The sequence below is a fragment of the Protopterus annectens genome, chromosome 16.part0 (genome assembly GCF_019279795.1).
Source record: "Protopterus annectens isolate FY-2018-M chromosome 16.part0, PAN1.0, whole genome shotgun sequence".
In the NCBI taxonomy this organism is placed as follows: Eukaryota; Metazoa; Chordata; order Ceratodontiformes; family Protopteridae; genus Protopterus; species Protopterus annectens.
The window spans coordinates 725,110,430-725,128,873 of NC_056750.1; the positions used below are offsets into that span (position 1 = coordinate 725,110,430).

Here is an 18,444-nt window from a genome sequence, read left to right on the forward strand (position 1 = left end):
ATCCTATCGTATGCCTAACAGAGTGACAATAACACATCACATTTATTTCATCAGATCAGTGACTGTAGTGCATAAATTAAAGACACTTGTACCCTGGAAAAATAAAACAGTTTCTTTAAATGCACAACTACTTTTCTGCTTGCTAACCCCCTGTCATATAATGGAAACCGTGGACATCTTAACAGCACATCTCATTAGTTTAAAAGAAAAGGGCATATGAGGTAATATGGTCTGAAAGCCTCCCAGGCAGTTTAGTTAGAAACAGTTGAACGTTATGTATAAGGACCATTTCAGATTTTCTTTAATGCAACATGGTGGTGGTGGTGGTGGTGGTGGTGGGGGGCGGTATTGTTTCCATTATGACAGTGTTAACCACAGACGTAGTATATATTGTGCCAGCATTTCACTTTTGCTAATATGAGGACCCAGTTATGGCCCTCATAATTGCATAAAACACCCAGATTTACTGACCACATATATGTAAATAACTCCGAGCAAAGGAAAGAATTCATGTATTTTTCAGTCCAAGACACTCAGCACTTTATGCCTTCTAAGTAATTATGTGCCTCCTTTGAATGCATAAATTATGCCATTATAATTATAGCATCATCAGAAAGTCCTCCAACTTCAAGTTTTAAAGACAGAAGTCCTGACTTCACTGTCACTGACTAACTTTTTGTAGACACATCATGCAGAGAGCTCTAGTGTGACACTTGCAGAAGGGAAACAACTGTACAACATTTAAGTGCACACTATTAGCCTTAAGGGACTGGGCTTTCTGTGTATTTTTAGCTTGTATAGCAAACAATTTAGAAAGCTAAGATCGAACCTTGTTAGTCATAAATGTTATAGTGATAGGTAAAGAAAGAAGCAGCTACAACACTAAAAGAGGCCAAGTCAGATAAACAGTCTAGTAACTGAATAAAAAATAAAGATGTCCTTCAGCTGTTACATAAAGGAAAAAGATGAATACAGAAAGAAAGAATTTAGTCACAAATTAAATTAATACTGGTGGAAAATATCAAGTAAAAGTCCAAAATGATGTTTTTGAATTAGTAATGCAAAATGGATGGCTATGGGCTGGAAGACTGGCCCTTTAAGAAATGATTGAGTCATAATTAAGCCTGAACACCATGCAATTTAAGGAAATTCGACAGGTGCACAGATGACAGTGTGGAAGATCAGAGTTAATCACTCAGAATGAAAGTGCCTAAAATGAAGGTGAATGAGACAGTTGGTAGGCAGGTTGCCTGTGTGGGGTAAGAAAGGCTCTGGAAAAGGAAACAGGAATTGGCTTCTCTGTGGCAGAACGCCTTAAGAATGGGGCTGATAAGTGGAGAGCCAAGCTGCTGGAGTTGTGTGCCCTGCTATTCTAAATCTGTGAAGGTCTTCATTAGTGAAAAGGATGCTGGAAATTAGTAAGTAAAACATTATGATGTTTTGAAAACTAAATAAATGCATTATGAAAAAACGTGGAAAGGTGTAATAATAGTAGGCGTTTGTGACTTGCTGATGCACAGTCGAGTGCCAATGGACAAGGGGACGTGATCAAAAGAATAGTACAAGAGTACTTTCATTAATCTTTTTAATCAAACCATTTATGTACATAATTATACACACATTGCACAAAAGCAGGTTTTGTAAGTCTTTTGGTTGACTGTCATTTGTATGCATGCATGCTGCTAGCTTTTATAGACCTGTGGCCTCTGTGCCTTCTTAACTTGCTTAGAAAGCAATATAGAATGTTAGGATTAACAAATTTCTGTCAGCTCTGTAAGTGTAACATGCAAAGTTAATGCCATCACCTGTATTATCTTTTTGCTCTGGCTCTGGTTTCTTTTCCTTTTTAAACCTTTATGTTCTACAGCTCTACATCACCAAACTAGAAATTGAACTCAAGTTAGCCCTAACAACAGGGACTTATGCCTTCTGAGAGTTTGTTTAAAAAATGAATGCAACATGAATCTAAGTCATAGATTTCAGAACTAACAGTAATTATCTTATGCATTTTTAATGATGAAAAACACATTTAAGGTAAAAAAGAAATGGCAATGTTCTTAAGATTATTTTGTATTTTTGTTTGCCCTCAGGATGAAGAGGGATAAAGCTTTGATTGTTCCCCTTGATGGCACATGTTCAAGAAGAGGTATATAAGGTTGAAGGACCAGGCAGTTTAGGAGGGGAGTGAGCAGATGATGATAGCTCATGCATCCTGGATGGAGGGTGGCAGCTTGATTTTCTGCATGGGTGACACCTGCAGGAAACTAGGTGCATCACTTCCAGCAAATAGATCCTAGTGTACCGATATTGCAATTGAGGTGCTGTGTGGTCAGGTTAGCTGTATGAGGAAGCATACATGCATTTTCCAAGGGTAACAATCATGGAGCATGGAGGCTATTGAAAAGGTGGGGGGGGGGTAGGACAGTCTGCAGGATTTTCAGACTTGACTGCTGTATAACACCATACAGTCCACATCATGAAGGAAACAATGGGCTGCATATCTCTTACCCAGCTGGAAGAAATAAACAGGCTCTGTTGGCTGTAGAAAGGGGATCTATTGGGACAATCTGGAGAACTAGCAAGCAATAAATAATTGTTATTTCTGATCAAAGCAAGTACAAATTCTTTATTAAATTGTTTCAGAAAGTTAAGCTTTCTGAGTTGCCCCTGAGATATATTCACAGAGTTATGGGGGTTAACAACCCAAAGCGTCTTTCCATTTTATTTCCCTCCTTCTCTGCCAACAAAACATCAGATATTTGCAATTTATCAACTTATTCATGAGCACCTCTCCACACAAACACACACACACAGGCCAGCAATGGATTTGCTGCCATCTAGCAGCTAATGGAGATTGTGTTTTATCCCTAACTCCCAACATAAGTGGCCAACCCATTATGGCATACATGAGGTAGTGCCTACTGTGGGTGGGCATGCTCCTATAAATGTGCTGTGAAGATTTCCATGTAAAGGTAATTTTGCTGAGACAAGTACACATTCCTGCTCCACATGTTTAATGTTCTGCGGCTCCATCTGCATTAAGTACCAGCACTGCAGAAGATTGGGCAGCTTCTGTCCTCCCAAGAGGGGTGAGATGATGGACAGTCACTATAACAATTCCCTCTCATGAGTCCCTCCACCACCTAAGCTACCAATTGACCGCAGATCATGTGGTTCATAGTCACAGCCTCATTCCTTAACTCCATGGAACCAAAGTTACCCTTTCTATTTATTTTAAAGGATCATTGCATTTTTATTTATCTATTTATTTATGTATGTATTTATTGTTTCCAATACTTAAAGCATAGAATGCTGGTCATAGAGTGTTTATTACAGAATGCAACTGTTAGATTCTGCTAACAACAAGTGAGTAGAAAAAGCATTTGGTAGCATGGAATTCAATTCTTTCAATGTCAAGAAAAACAAAAGACTGTTCATCAGTGTCAAAGTGTTACGGGGGACTTTCTCTTGTCTGTAAAGAAACAGTTGTCACCAAAACCATAAACAGTGACTAATTTTTCATATGTGCTTTGTGGATGCATTTGGTTTGTACAACTGCATTGTGATCAACTTGCAAATTGTCATTCAAAAAAAAAGCGAACCACAATAATTTGACCATGAGGAGATTTGCCCCACCCCCTACACTTAGAACCATGTTAATTTCTGCCCCCAAGATTCACTGGTTTGTTTCATTGGCTTGTGATTTACAGTGTGTGAGAGAGTTACAAGGCAGATGATGGCAAAGGTAATGTAATGAAATGGTATTTATTTGTGTTTGTAAGGAGAGTGTGGTAAACATAAAACTAGTAATTAATAATGTCATTTTATTCATTATTATTTGGCTCAATTTTAATTTTAAGGAAGCAGTATAACCTTTTTTTCATTTGGAGTAAAGGCAGAAACTGTCTTTGTGATGGAGTAGCTGTTCTGAATTGGCTAATACAATGTATAAGATAGTCCATGCTTTTATGACTGATCTAAATTTATTTCTGCAAGGAATAAATTTGATACATAGGTAATTTATAAACTGAGTGATAAGTTTTTGTTAGAGAGCTGTCTCAGTACAATGACTGATTAATGATGTGACAGTAAACGTAATGAATTTATGCTGATGTGCAAAGTCTATTTGATATGTTAATCTGTAATACCTGGTTAATAAATTTGGATGATCAGTATCCCATTTAACTGCATTCCGAAAGTGAATGATAATTATAATAATAATTTGCACAGAGGTCATGCACAGGTACAAGGAATTTGAATGCATGTTTTGATGAAGGAATTGTTGCTTTCCATATTTAATCTTTGCCAGGTGCAATCTTTGCTTTCCTTTCTTCATTAAAAAGATACTTTGAGAAATCATTGGCATTTTGCTCTGCTGTACAGTTAATATTTTCACTGGTGACCTGAAGCTGGAAATGTATAATGTGTGATATGCAAACAGTGAATGCCTTGATATCTACTAATTAGTTAAACTGGAAAAAAGCATCTAACAGAAGACATGGCTTTTTTAGAAACTTCTTGTTCCCAAGTGTAACAAATACCATCTTCTAGTAGTCTGATAATATAGGTAGAAGAATGCAAGGATAATATAGGTAGAATAATGCAACACCCCTTATATTGCAAGTTACATTGGCAGTTTTCTATTGAAGCAATTTATTTATTCGGTAGTACATATTTAGTACATGTAACTAGACTGGACCTGTAAAAACAATTTTTCAGACATAACCCAGATATATGAATTTAATAAAAGCAAATCATAAAAATAATTATGACCTAAATATTTAGCACATAGTAAGTTGAAGTATGATGTTCTTAGACTGAAGTGGGTTACCCCTTCATAGACTATCTGAAGGGAGACATTATAGATCTCTCTGTCTATGTGACTCAGGCTGGTATGAGCCTAGCATTCATCAGCATATTACCTTCACCAAGGATGATGCCACAATACCAATAAAAGTTGATTGATTTTTAACAATTGGCTGAGTTCCTGGTGTCATTGTAAGGGAATCCACTATTTGTCAGCTTGGGAAGACAAGGTTGACAGACCATGCTGCATTGCCAGGGATGGTCTGCACCTCTCTGGGCTTTTGAATAATAGCGAAAACATTATCGTTCCCCATAGAATCTTTTTAGGCAATGACAAACTGCAAATGACAAATTGTAAAATTAAGTCGGCTGAACCACTTAATGCCAGGAGCCTAAACAAAAAACTAAACTCCCTCCAAGACCACCTCACCCTGGAGAATATAGACATCTGTGCATTTAATGAGACATGTTTTAAAGCTACAGAGAGTACCCTGGCAGTGTAAGGTTTCAGTGTCTTCCACACTTTTAGACCATTAACTGCACAGATAGAGACTAAAGGTGGAAGTGTTGTGATATACATCAATAGCATACCTCTAGTTTGATTAAACAGGATGACAGGCTGGCATTTCTCCACATACAGGTCACAGCAGATAAAATCCCATACATATCCTAACAAGCTATAGGCTTCCCCCTATATCCGCAAAACTCATAGTGCATAGTTAAACCTACTGGAGACACCCGCCATTTTAACACCTTACCCAAGGGGGACTTTAATTACCTTTCTATAGGCTGTGAATCCTACATGGCCCCAAATCTGCAGGCACAGAGATTCCTGGACTTCATTAATACAAACACGCTAAACCAGTTAGTGCATATCCCTATGAGTGGTTTAAATGTACTGGACCTCGTACACACAAGTACAGAAGAGCACTGCACCACCCCCAATGTCACGTTCTCTGTGGTAAGGTGTGACCATAAACCTGTCTTCTTTGAAATCTAATTCAGCTTGGTAACCTTAGTAAATCCAGTAACAATTTGGAACTATCCCAAGGCAAACTACCATTTATTAAATGATAGTCTGTCAACATTCAGGGCTCCTACAAACCCCAAGAACACAGCAGCCTGGGCTGAATTGTCCACATAATCTCTGTACAACCATGCCGGTGGCTGCATAGAGGCTGCTGTACCTCCCAGGAGTAAGCCCAAAACTAATTTCAAAAACAAACCACCTTGGTAGCATCCCAGATTAAACAGGTTATACAACAAAAAGGAAAATTAACTCATGGCTCAAATCAGAAACTGTAACTCTCATAAAGATAACTCTCTCATCAACAGCTAAGAGAGCTAAGTAAGTCCAATATAGACAGTTTTTAGGTCAGGATAAGCCTCCCAGGCAGAAAAACAACATGCTATGTTGTAAACCTCAGACAGCAGTGCGCTGAACTGATGGTTAATGGTACCACATTCACTGAGAAGGGTGATACAGCAAATTTGCTGGATGACAAATTCAGTTACAACTTTACCCCCCACTCACCCACAGCCACCTTCTAATAAATATCTTCAAAAATAACCCTCCAAATATAAATAGAGCATGTCCTGGCTGCACTCACTATGGCCAAGAACACAGCCTCAGTGGACCCTGAAGATTTCCAGGGATGACTCCTAAATAGTATAAGATATGATAGAGCCACTAGAGTTGCTATTTAATAATAGTTTTAAGACAGGCTACATGCCATGAGAGTGGAGGACTGCAGCTGTCATCCCTTGTCATAAGGGTACACCATCAAAAGGTCCTGGATAGTACAGACCCATTAAGTCTGACTGGTTTTATATGCAAAGCCATGGGAAGAATTATCATGGAAATAATCAGCAAAGACATAGGAGATCTTCACACGCTGGATCCATCCAAGTCTGGCTTTCTCAAAGGAAGGTCATGCTTACTGAACTAGTGGAGTTCTTCAAAAAGTTTTATATTGCCTTTATTGATCTGCCTGAGTTATTTGATACAATACCCCACTCTTATCATTGTTAACAAAGTTATGGAACTAGGCATAAACCCTTATATAACATGCTGGATAGCCAGCTGTCTCACAGATAGGACCCAAGAATTTAGGATTGATGAGACCACCTCCTCAAAGAGGACAGTCACCAGTGGAGTCCCTAAAGGCTCTGTGCTGGACCCATTCCTATTTGGATTCTACTTCTGAGAAGTCAAGGCCAATGTCAAACACCTCTGGCTGACAAAGTCTGTAGATGATTGCAAACTGGGAGCAGTCATAGAATTCTCCCCAAGAGACTAATATCTTACAAGAGGGTCTAAGACAACTGACTGGTGTGAAAGCCATAGCTTAAAACTCAGTGCCTAGAAGTACCTTTTCAGAAGTCAGCCACCCCAGGAAACTACACCAACCATAAAACACCCCTAGAGTTGACCCACTAGTCAGGTATCTAGGAATACATATAGGCAGTAACCTGGTCTTCAAACAACATGTATCCAAGGTAGTAAGGAAATCCTTCTGTGTTGATCAACTTATAAGTAAGTGCATAGCATATAGATCCAGGGAAGCCATTCTACCAATATACTTGGCCCTCATCAGACCCATCAATGAGTATAATGGCCTTCTTTTTGGAGTATGTACCTGACGGGACACATGCAGCAACTGGTATGTCTGCAAAGGTTCCTTACAAAAAGAATACAGGGCATAAACACGATGTCCTATGCTGATTGCCTCAAAACCCTATCCCTATCCTTGGTCTCATTCAGACTACTGAGAGGTGATCTATGCCTGGCAAACAATGCATCACTGGAGCCTGCTCTGATGAACCTTTTGCACATCCACAAAACAAACAGCATCAGAACTACAAGATGTAATGACTTAAATTTTGCTTACAATGTAAATAGGATATGTTGGACAAATGCACACACACACACACACACACACAGATATTATATATATATATATATATATATATATATATATATATATATATATATATATATATATATATATATATATATATATATAGTTTCAGAAAATTCCCATTCTTTAGAAGAGGCTCCCCATCCATATGAAACAAAATCCCTCACCAACCCTATTTAAGCATAACTTGGATCATTGGATGGGAAATTGAAAATTCGCCCCTGGTCTGGTGTCCATCTCTGATGGACAGAGATAGTAAATAAAACATGCTGTAACCTAAAATCACTCCTTAGATAATCGTTAAAACATATAACTTGTGGGATACGTTTGTGTTGCATGGCATGTCATAGCCAAAAATGTCTCCCTACATAAGTGTTTAAACCTATAACCTGTGGTACACATTTGAGTTGCAAGGCTAGGCTTATAAAGGCCCCTATAGTTGTTAGCCTAGTATACATATGACAACCTTCCCACTTCTAAAGCAGTGGCATTGTTAAAATGCACATTCTGCTTTTGTTAATGCCAAAGAATATAATAAAATGTTTTATATAAAGCCCAGTTATAGCTTTGATATAAAGATATTGGATGAATTTTGGCAGCACTGGATATTTTCAGGCTAAAATAGCCAGCAAAGTAGTAATGGAAGGAAGTTTAGCTTTTCTTTTTCTGTTATTTCAACATATCATTATGCTATTGCATTTTTAGTGCACCAACAGTAAAAAGCACCACATGTAGTCAATGAAATAGCCATAATTTATGTATATTTTTGATTTCAGTGTATAGAAATATGTATAGAAATGCTACATCTAAAGAAATCCCAATCCCACCACACCATATGCTCAGAGACCTCAACCTCATTACCGCAATCAACAAAACATGCTGGAGGGACAGGTTCATAACCCAGAGACTGCCCATGTTCTGGAATAGACTTCCCATACATGTCAAGCAGAGCACCTCACTGGCCCTCTTCAAGAGAAATCTTGATGAGTGGATGGGAAATAGAAAATTCACCCCAGGGATCACTCCAGTGGCTTTACTCAACAGAGGCACTGTGAAGTAAGGTCGGGTGGCACGATGCCAGAATAATCTTATGGGTTTGTAAAGCTTAGTACACACCTATGAACCTATAATACATAATTCACTATAGCATTCTCGGGTTTGTGAGCTCAGATATGAGTTAAAATCACTCATCAGTGCATTATGATGCCAGACCAATAAGATAATTGCTTGAAGTAGTTTTACAGACCTAATAAACTGCAGGTTAAGGTTGACTCCATACTTATTTGTGATCTAGAGTTAGATTGAGAATTAGAATTTTCTTACCAGCCTGCTAAGGTCTGCGCCATCAAGATTTGGCGATGCTCCAAACAGTAAACAAGCGTGATCACATTTCAGGCCCTTAACTTTGTTAAGCTTTGCAATTTACACTATCTACATGTTTTTTTTTTGTCTTGTGACTGTTTAAAATAGGTTTCAAAGGCTGTGCATTTCTTCCTGATGATAATAATAGCATTATGAGTAATGTGATACTAACTATTGGCTATCACTTGATCATGCTATGTGGGTCAGCAGTGTACCAATAGTTCAATTAATCTGCCAGTTAATTATTTTCTTATTTTACAGCACATTCTTAGGAGGGTTCTTGAGGTCTTACTGGTGAGATTTGCCACTAATAACTTTCAACCCTCTCATCCCATCCCTGAATATTCTCCAGGGTTATCACGTGGAGTGCAGCTTGTATACGTCAATTCACCAGGCAAACAGTGAATCCCCAGTGGTGAATCAACTTTTGGCTTTGTGCGTATTGCATACTCCACAACTGAAGATGAAATCAAATGTGGAGGGGATTGGATTATCGCCTTGAGGTTGGTCATTGAGTTGAAGGTTGGCTTGGGAGTCCTAACATATTCCCTTAAATGCTTTTAACATTGTCATGTTGGAGACTGCAATGGGTGTTCATGAAAGGAAATTGCCTCTAAGATGGCACATTTTTTCAGGTGGTTTGCCCAGAAGTAAGAGTACAGGCACCAAATCCATGGCACTGATATACACACATACATACACACGTGCACAGATGCATACACCCATGTGCACAGATGTAGCTGAAGCAGAATAACAAAGTCACACTGCATCCTGGGACTAAAAGAAAGATCCCTAAATAATTCCTCAGGGTCAGATAAAAAATTTCTGTGATAAGAAAGTTTGTGAGTCCCTGTGGTATGCAGTATATGCAACACACTTTATCGCCATTTTTATGAAAAAAATAGAGCTTTCCATGTAGATTGTTTTTTACAGGGGAATATCTATGAATGCCAGTAGGCATGCATATTCAGTGTACTATATCAATTAAATACAAATGGTTAACAAGAGTCTATGAATCAGCTCTAATACTGTATCTACAACTCGCATCATAGATGCAGTTTTCAAAATTTATCACTAGCTCTTCAATATTTTTCATTGAAAAAAGTAGTAGTCTGTTTTGCCTGAGGCTTTTCCTAGTTCTCTTTGGTCAATAGTTTTCAGAACAAAGTGTTTTCTGTTTTTTTTTTTAAGTTCATTTAGAAACTATTGCTCACAAAACTTGTGATTAATAAAATCATTTTATGATTTAGTCTTAGGAAAAAAAATTGCATTTGGATTTGGCTGACACAGTTCATATTCTGTGTCATTATTATTTCAGCAACCTGGATGTCAGTATGCAAGTGACTTATTTAAAAAATGTCCCTGATTTTTTGGTCCTTGCTGTCTATGCAACACCACTCACTAAGTTCTACTAATACTACTAATTAAAATGTCTACTTTCATTTTCTTAATGTCAATAATGAATCACGGTAACAGTGGAGGAGACTGTCACTTTTCTGTATAATGTTTCTGCGGACTAGCATCATCTGGAAGTCATCACAGAAAACTAACTATATGAGCTGTTAATGCACTCTATCCTGTAATTAAGTCTTTGAGTCCCTCAACCTCCTTTGCCTATGGTGGGACTCAATACAAGTCACTTAACTTACTGGAGTAAAGTGTAATATGGGCTAGGCTTCTCGATGGTTTCCTGGACAACATGCATATTAACTGTCTATGTACCAATATGCATATACAACAATAAATCTATGGGGGATAAACAGTACAATTCACTGAGCATCCAAGAGAAAGTGATGAATGTGCAGCCTTTTCAATATGTATCCTCTTATGTTAGGCAAAAACAGAAGGAGATCCTGCAGTGGAAACAGAATTTATGCGACCTAATGGATACACAAACTTTATAACACTGCTGTGATAAAGAATGCACGTTTAGACCTTGATGGAATGGCCTAGGAAAAGAAGCTCCGGGTTAATTTTCTGCCACAGTGAAACAGTAATATGTATGAAGATCAATAACGCAGACACACACACACACACACACACACACACACACACACACACACACACACACACACACACACACACACACACAATGCAGGAACATTTTTTTCTGATACAGAATACCATCCCAGTTAATTTAAAGAATGCACACACACTTCACTGACTGATCAGTATTTACAAATGCTCAGCCCTGTATCACTAAATTCGGTTGTTTAGCATTGTGGATGAGCAGAACATTTTCACAGCTAAATGAGCTGCACCCCCCCCCCCCCCCCCCGTGCAAGATGCTTAGGCTCTCAGCCAAGACAATAATCACTTCTTGTTAGTCTGAAACATTTCTTCGGGAGGTCACACAACAAGGTTAATTGACTGAGGGAGATATTACCTAACTATGTTACGTGCTGCACATTCTTTAGGTGGTATATATATTTGAGGAACCTGCCATTGGCAATAACACTTATTGAAAGCTGAAAATCTTCCCGGAGGAAAAAAATTGAGCAGTTGGGTATCTGAAAAAAAATGCTGCAGGATAATGGACCCCTCGCAGTTTGCTCCACCAATATAAGTGGCCTTCAAGATCTGTACCAGTTATCTTTGATTGGAAAAATAATATGGACCAGCTGATGTTTGTTCTGTAGATTCACATGTACAGATTTGCTGTAAAAGTGAAGAGGTGATGTATTTTTATTAATGATAAGGAGCGTAAAAATTAAAACTGGAAAATTGTAGATATTGAGAGATCATTCACAGATTTAATAGACTACCCCTGCCCTTTCTTTTCAGTACAGTTCTTATTTTTACAACATCTGTTTTACTGCTTATGACCTTAACATTACTAGAGGACAATGGGGGAATATCTTATAAATAATTAATAAGAGAAGGGATCTGCATATGCCTAATATTTCAACTGTCTGATGTTACAAGAGGGAATGAATTTTTGTGACTGGGGGAGCTTTACAATTTGTTTGCTTGGATGGGTGTGTGTACAATCTTCACAACTTCTCTGCTAGGAAGTATGAGACAATTAATAGTTAATCTGATTCTTCTTCCATTCTCTCAGACACTGGTACAACTTCTGAAAAGAGGTACATTTCATTAAACTCTTCTTGTGTATCCCCCTTTGGTAGAATGTTTGTTTGTCTTTTTGGGTTTTCCTGGTTAGGGGTCGCCACAGCGGAACTCCGGTCCGCTAATGACTGGCAGTCAATTTTTATGGTGCCGAGTTGCCAGCCTGATGCCCAACCTTAAACGAAGGCACGCCCATTCACAAATGTCTTTCGGAGGCCACTCGACCACGGGGAGGACATGCAGACTCCACACAGAAGGCACTCCATCCGAGATTCGAACAGGAGAACCTCTTGCTGTGAGGCAGCAACGCTACCACTGTACCACCGCAGTTTAATGCACCTATTTTGCAGCAGAGCAGTACAAAAGGATACCGTGTGGAAGTGAGATTTGAAAATGTACTGGATTTAATCATACATGTCTTAGCCAAAATGAAGTCAATGTGTACGATGTAAGATATTCAGTTTGCAGTTTTAAGGTTATATGTGGGGTGTTGGCCACAGCAATAGTTCTTGGATTTTTCCATACAAGCGAGTTATCAACTTTTTTTTTATTTTGTTGGCTTGATATTCTATCTGTTTAACATTAGTGTGAAGTAAACATGAGACTTACACACACATTCCCCAAATTATGTTGTAGTTTATGAACAGGGCACCTTTTAGTATTGCCAATGACTATAGGGGAGTGGCAGGGGAAATAAACAGGAGATGAGCCAAATAAGAGAGTAGTTATGGAGCAAGAGTTCATTTATAAATTATATGGTTATGTACTGAACTATCAATCTGTCTGCTAAGTTCACTAGACAAAAGCAATTCTTTTCAGAGGTAATCTGGATGCATATTTTGGTTAAATGGTCTACTACTAAAAGAGGTAATCAAATGGAGTCTTAACTATAGAAGTACCTCCTTAACAGCACATCCATAATCGTCTTATCTGCCAGATCAGGTTGAGAAGACCCATTTAATGCTCAACCTCTTCCCTTAGTAGTATAATGAGATTATACTAAGTTACTATTACTATTACTCCTGTTACTGTATATAAAATATTTCAAAACTATTCTTTTGTCAAAATATTTATTCAGTTGATCCAACCCAGTAGTTAAGAGATAGTCTAAAAATGTTTAGACATCACACAGATTGCAGTTGCCCTGGTCTTTCGCTTATTATAAGGTATGACATGATTTATGGTTACTTTATTGTTGCAAATCATAAAAAGAGTTTCATACCCCACTTACATGGCCTTAGCTGGTAGAGACAATGTACAGTTGTAAAGTAGACAATACCCTTGAACAACATGATTTTCTCAGAATTTTATATGGCTGTACCGTCAGGTATGGTTTGCTTGCAGTGGCCTCCATTATTCTGATATCACCAGAGGAAATGACATATCCTTGATGGAGGCATGCAGTTTGAAGTACGTATGTGTTAATGAGGGGAAAAATACATAAAATTGTACCAATTATTATGGTTAATGGTAGGAATGAGAAAGATCACAGACACAAGTGGTTAACTCATTAGCACCTATTTGGTGTGGGATGTCACACCTCTAGCAGACTAGACTCGTCCTACATTCCCAAACATTTCCTGAAAACCTAGTTAAAAAGAATAAGATAAACAGAATAAAATATTTTGTGAACAATAAGAGATATTAAAGCTGTAGAAACAGTAATATTATCAATACGAATAATCCTATACTGTGATAATAGTTCAGTCACAGTCTTTCTACAAGTGCTATAATTTATTATAATGCACAAAATCCCCAAATTATATTTTTTTCTAAACTTTCACAAACAAATTGTCATATCCTGGAAACTATACAACCTAGACATATATTGTCAGACAATTTGTGTTAACCGGATATGTATAAGCTTTCATGAGGCAATAAGAAACGTCTCTATGAAGGCATGCTTATTGAGATATGTACATAAATATGAAAACGTGAGCTTAATTATATAGTTAGTTGTTGTGTCTTTCGGCTTTTCCCAGTTAGGGGTCACCAAAGCAGAACTCCGGTCCGCTAATGATCGGCAGTAGACTTTTATGTTCTGAGTTGCCAGCCCTGACGCACAACCTTCAATGAAGGTACGCCCAATCACGCATGTCTCCACACAGAAGACGCTTTAGCTGAGAATTGAACAGGACAACATCGCTACCGCAGCACCACCATTAATTATATAGTTAGTACTATAAATAAATCTGAATATCTCTTAAGATGTGCAGCTTACAGTGCAAATGTCAAACGGTTTTCTTAACATCTAAGGCTTCAGCTGATGTCATGTAACACTTTGTAAAACACTTTTTTTTTTTCTTTTGAAGTATTAAGCACACATGGAGCTATTTATTTTTATAATCAATAAAAAGCTAGCAATGTCTCAGATGTGATATAAATGGACATTGACAATTTTCCTGTCTTCCACCACTGCATATCACACCCTACTCTTCAATACCCTGCACGTCTGTCAGTTATAAAACTATGAACATAAATGTGAAAATATGAATAAGTGAAAAACTGATTCATTTCTATAGAGCAGGTAATCCTAGATTAACAATTTTAATGTATTTTTATCGATAACCCCTTGCACTTAATAATACTACCTGTTATTAAAAAATAAGTTACTTTATTTAACAATAAGGAACTATGAGTTTTTCTTTGGTAAGTACAAGGATATCCTTGTGGACTATTTTAAGCCTAGCCAATTTCCCTTTCAATGGTGAGAATCAAACCCTGCACCTTGTGTTGGCGAGGTAAATACCTTAATCGTTATGCCAACTCCCAATCCTGGAAGAGGCAGTGTGAAAAGAAAGAATATAAAAAAAGAAGCTATAGGCTTAAATGAATTATGGCCAACAGATTTTTCTGCAGAGAGTGGCAGACTGAAAGAGTGAATAGAATTTTCAGCTGACAGTAAGTGGCTCTCCAACTTGGTTCTCACCTGTGGTCCAATTTGTCTGCAGTTTTCTTGTTCTCTCTGATTGTCTGGGTCTTTTTCTGGGTACTCTTCTTTCTCTCTCATCCCAAAGACAATGTGGTTGGCAGACTGGTGATTCTAAACTGCTCACAGATAGGCCTAGCAGCCTACTTCAATTTCCTAACTGCCAAGTGAATGTTGCAGATGACTGCAGCTAGTCATGGAGTCACTACAGGAGTCAGCATTGGATGGATTTCTGCAAAAGAGGGAGCCTCTGTTCAGTTACCATAGTGTTTAAGATAAAAAAGCATGGTTTACTAACATTGTATTTCTGGATGATTTGGTAATGTGTGAATGTAAAATGAGCATCTGGAAAAACTCCCTTGCTAGCGTCAACAAAAAACTGAGATCCTTCATCAAATCTTCTAAAAGATACCAAAGACAACCACAAAGCCTTCTATAGTTTTGTCAAGAATCTACATGGCAATACTCAGATCTGCTCTGAGCTACAGCACAGTGGAAACTCCTATACTGGCCGACATGTTCAGTGCAAACTTCACCCCCCTAAAGGGGGAATCACAATAATGGAGGAATGCCAAGTACCCAATATTACTGCTGCACAGGTTAAAATCGCACTGTCTAGGGCCAAGAATACAGCTTCCATGGGACCTGACAATATCACTGGCTGTGTTCTACCTGAATTACAAGGTGAACTGGCACCTCACCTGTGTGCCCTGTTCAGTCACGGACTAATTTTAGGCTTTGTCCCTACTGAATGGCGCACTGCTATGGTCATCCCACTCCACAAAGGGGGTGCGACTACAGACCCTGGGAACTACTGCCCCATTAGCCTGATGAGCCTGATGTGTAAGGCTATGGAGTGCATCATCATAGTCCTTATAAATAGCGACATTGGGAATCTCCAAACTCTTGACCCCATGCAGTTTGGATTTGTGAAGGTAGATCATGCCTGCTCAACCTGGTAGACGTCTTTGAGTCTGTCACCAAAGCAGTGGAAGAAGGTAAGGTAGTTCACACAGCCTACCTCGATCTGGCCAAGGCCTTCGATATCATTCCTCACTCAAGGATCATAGATGGACTCAGTAAACTAGGCATAAACCCCTGTGTCACAAGGTGAGTTGCAGCCTGGCTGACTGATAGAACCTACTCTGTGAAAGTAGCAGTCTCCAAGTCTGACTACTGACCAGTCATGAGTGATGTCCCACAGGGATCGGTACTGGCTCCTCTTCTGTTTGGCATCTACTTCTCTGAAGTCCAGGCCAACACAAAGGGACTCTGGCTGACTAAGTTTCCTGAAGATTGCAAACTGGGAGCCATTATTGACACTCCAAGAGATGTAGACATTCTACAAAAAGGCCTCACTGAGACCAATGACTGGTGTCAGAACCATGGCCAATGGCTCAATGCCAAAAAATGTATCGTCATCCCCTTTGGGAAGAACTCAGTGCCCATGAAGTACCACATTGATGGTAGTCCACTAAACACTGAAAGAGTAATAAAAGATCTGGGATCAAAGGTCGATAGTAACCTCTCCTTTGACAACCAGCTTGCCACTGTGGTCAGAAAATCCTTCTATGTCACACATCTCATGACAAAGGGTTTTGCATCCAGGAAGAAAGAGGTTATAGTCTCACTCTACTCTTCCCTCATTAGACCTATTAGAGAGTACAATGCCCCATTTAGCATTCACCTCACTAGACACCTACAACAACTGGAAAGGCCACAAAAATACCTCACTAAGAGGATCTTAGGACTTAAACACATGCCCTATACCGACAGACTCAAAAAACGTAAGCTGTACTCTGTTTCATATCACCTACTTAGAGGCGATCTCTGCTTGACCTACAAAGCCATGTCTGACCCAGCACTTTTAGATATGCTACATCTAAAGAAATCCCAATCCCTCCTTGCCACACGCTCCAGAGACCTCAACCTCAACAGAACATGCTGGAGGGACAGGTTCTTAACTCAGAGACTGCCCATGCTTTGGAATAGACTTCCCATACACATCAAGCAGAGCACCTCACTAGCCCTCTTCAAGATAATCTTAATGAGTGGATGGGAAACAGAAAATTCACCCTGGGGATCACTTCAGTGGCCTTGCTTGATAGGGGAACTAATGTCTGGCGGCACAATGCCAGGGAATCCTTTGGGCTAGACTTATAAAGGCTTCAGGGCCATTAGCCTAGTACACACCTATAAACTATATAAAATAAATTTACCTATACAGTATTAATAGTCTAATTTAGAAAAGAAAACTATATTGCAAAATTCTTTCAATAATGAATGCAAATACATTTTTTATTCAATTTGGTCATTAATGGGATGCTTAGAAGTGAACATTTCTGGACTGCTTCTGCAGCTCATTTAAATATCACTTAGAATAAGAATGGCACACATGATATTTCACACTCAGATAAATATTTTTTAACATTGTAAGTAGTTTTTATAATAGGTCTCTTAAAGTTTAAAGATTTTCTAATAAGTTGTCTAGGAGAACAACTATGCTTGATACCAATATAAACTACTAAAAAGTTTGATTGTTTCCAAGAATTACATTTTGGCACTGCATGTTGCATTAGCTTAAGTTTTCTGATCTTTCAAAAGAGCTAGGCAGCATAATTTTAAATGTATTAAGCAACTTTTGTTCCATCTGAGAATAATATAGAGGGTTATGATCTGCTTTCCAATTGTAACCACATTTTTATGTATTTGAGACATAGTTACCAAGAAATCGACTTTAAGTGCAAAACATGAGAGGTGAATTTTGGAATTCATGTCAAGAACATGTAATAAAATGCTACAATTGGTGTGACATGATCATAACTATATGCAGTGCATGGAGTTTTATCTGTTTCATATACTACCTACTAAAAAAGGCTTAGTAATATTATAGAAGGGGTCTATGGAGATGTGACCTTTTACTCCATGGGACAAGAAAAGCAAACCCTGTTGTTTGCAAGAATATATTCCAAATCTGTAAAATATGTGTTACATAAAATGATTAATAAATTTCAACTTTTGGCCAATAAAATCAAACTGTTCATTAATGCTACTAAATCAGGTATATTGTTGTTCGTTAACTACAGAGGTTTATCAACTCAGTACCTCTAAACCTCTGTGACTCCTTACCTATGTCCAACATGCACCAAACATATATGAAGGCATAAGGATTGATACCACAGCGTACAAAAAAAGCATATCATATTATAGACAGCACACTTACTAGCCCCAGAAATTGGGTAAATAAGAAGTGTACAACCTTCAACAGGTGAGGATGGACTATCCTTTATAGCTTTATACTCAGTTAATAAGATGCACATACTACAGAGTCCAAAGAATATGGCACTCTGTCATACT

At 38.3% G+C, this 18,444-nt stretch overlaps 1 protein-coding gene across 4 annotated transcripts in view; it reads left to right on the plus strand.

Annotated features, from left to right (window-relative positions):
• Positions 1–18,444, plus strand: part of BRINP1 (BMP/retinoic acid inducible neural specific 1) — a 1,471,690-nt gene that overhangs the window by 319,080 nt on the left and 1,134,166 nt on the right. Inside the window, exon 1 of one of the 4 annotated variants that reach the window (XM_044058039.1) lies at positions 1,209–1,418. The exons of the other annotated variants lie outside the window; for them this stretch is intronic. The gene's annotated coding sequence lies outside the window, so the exon portion shown is untranslated. Of the gene's footprint in view, positions 1–1,208; positions 1,419–18,444 lie in introns of those variants that run through there. 4 annotated transcript variants of the gene reach the window in all.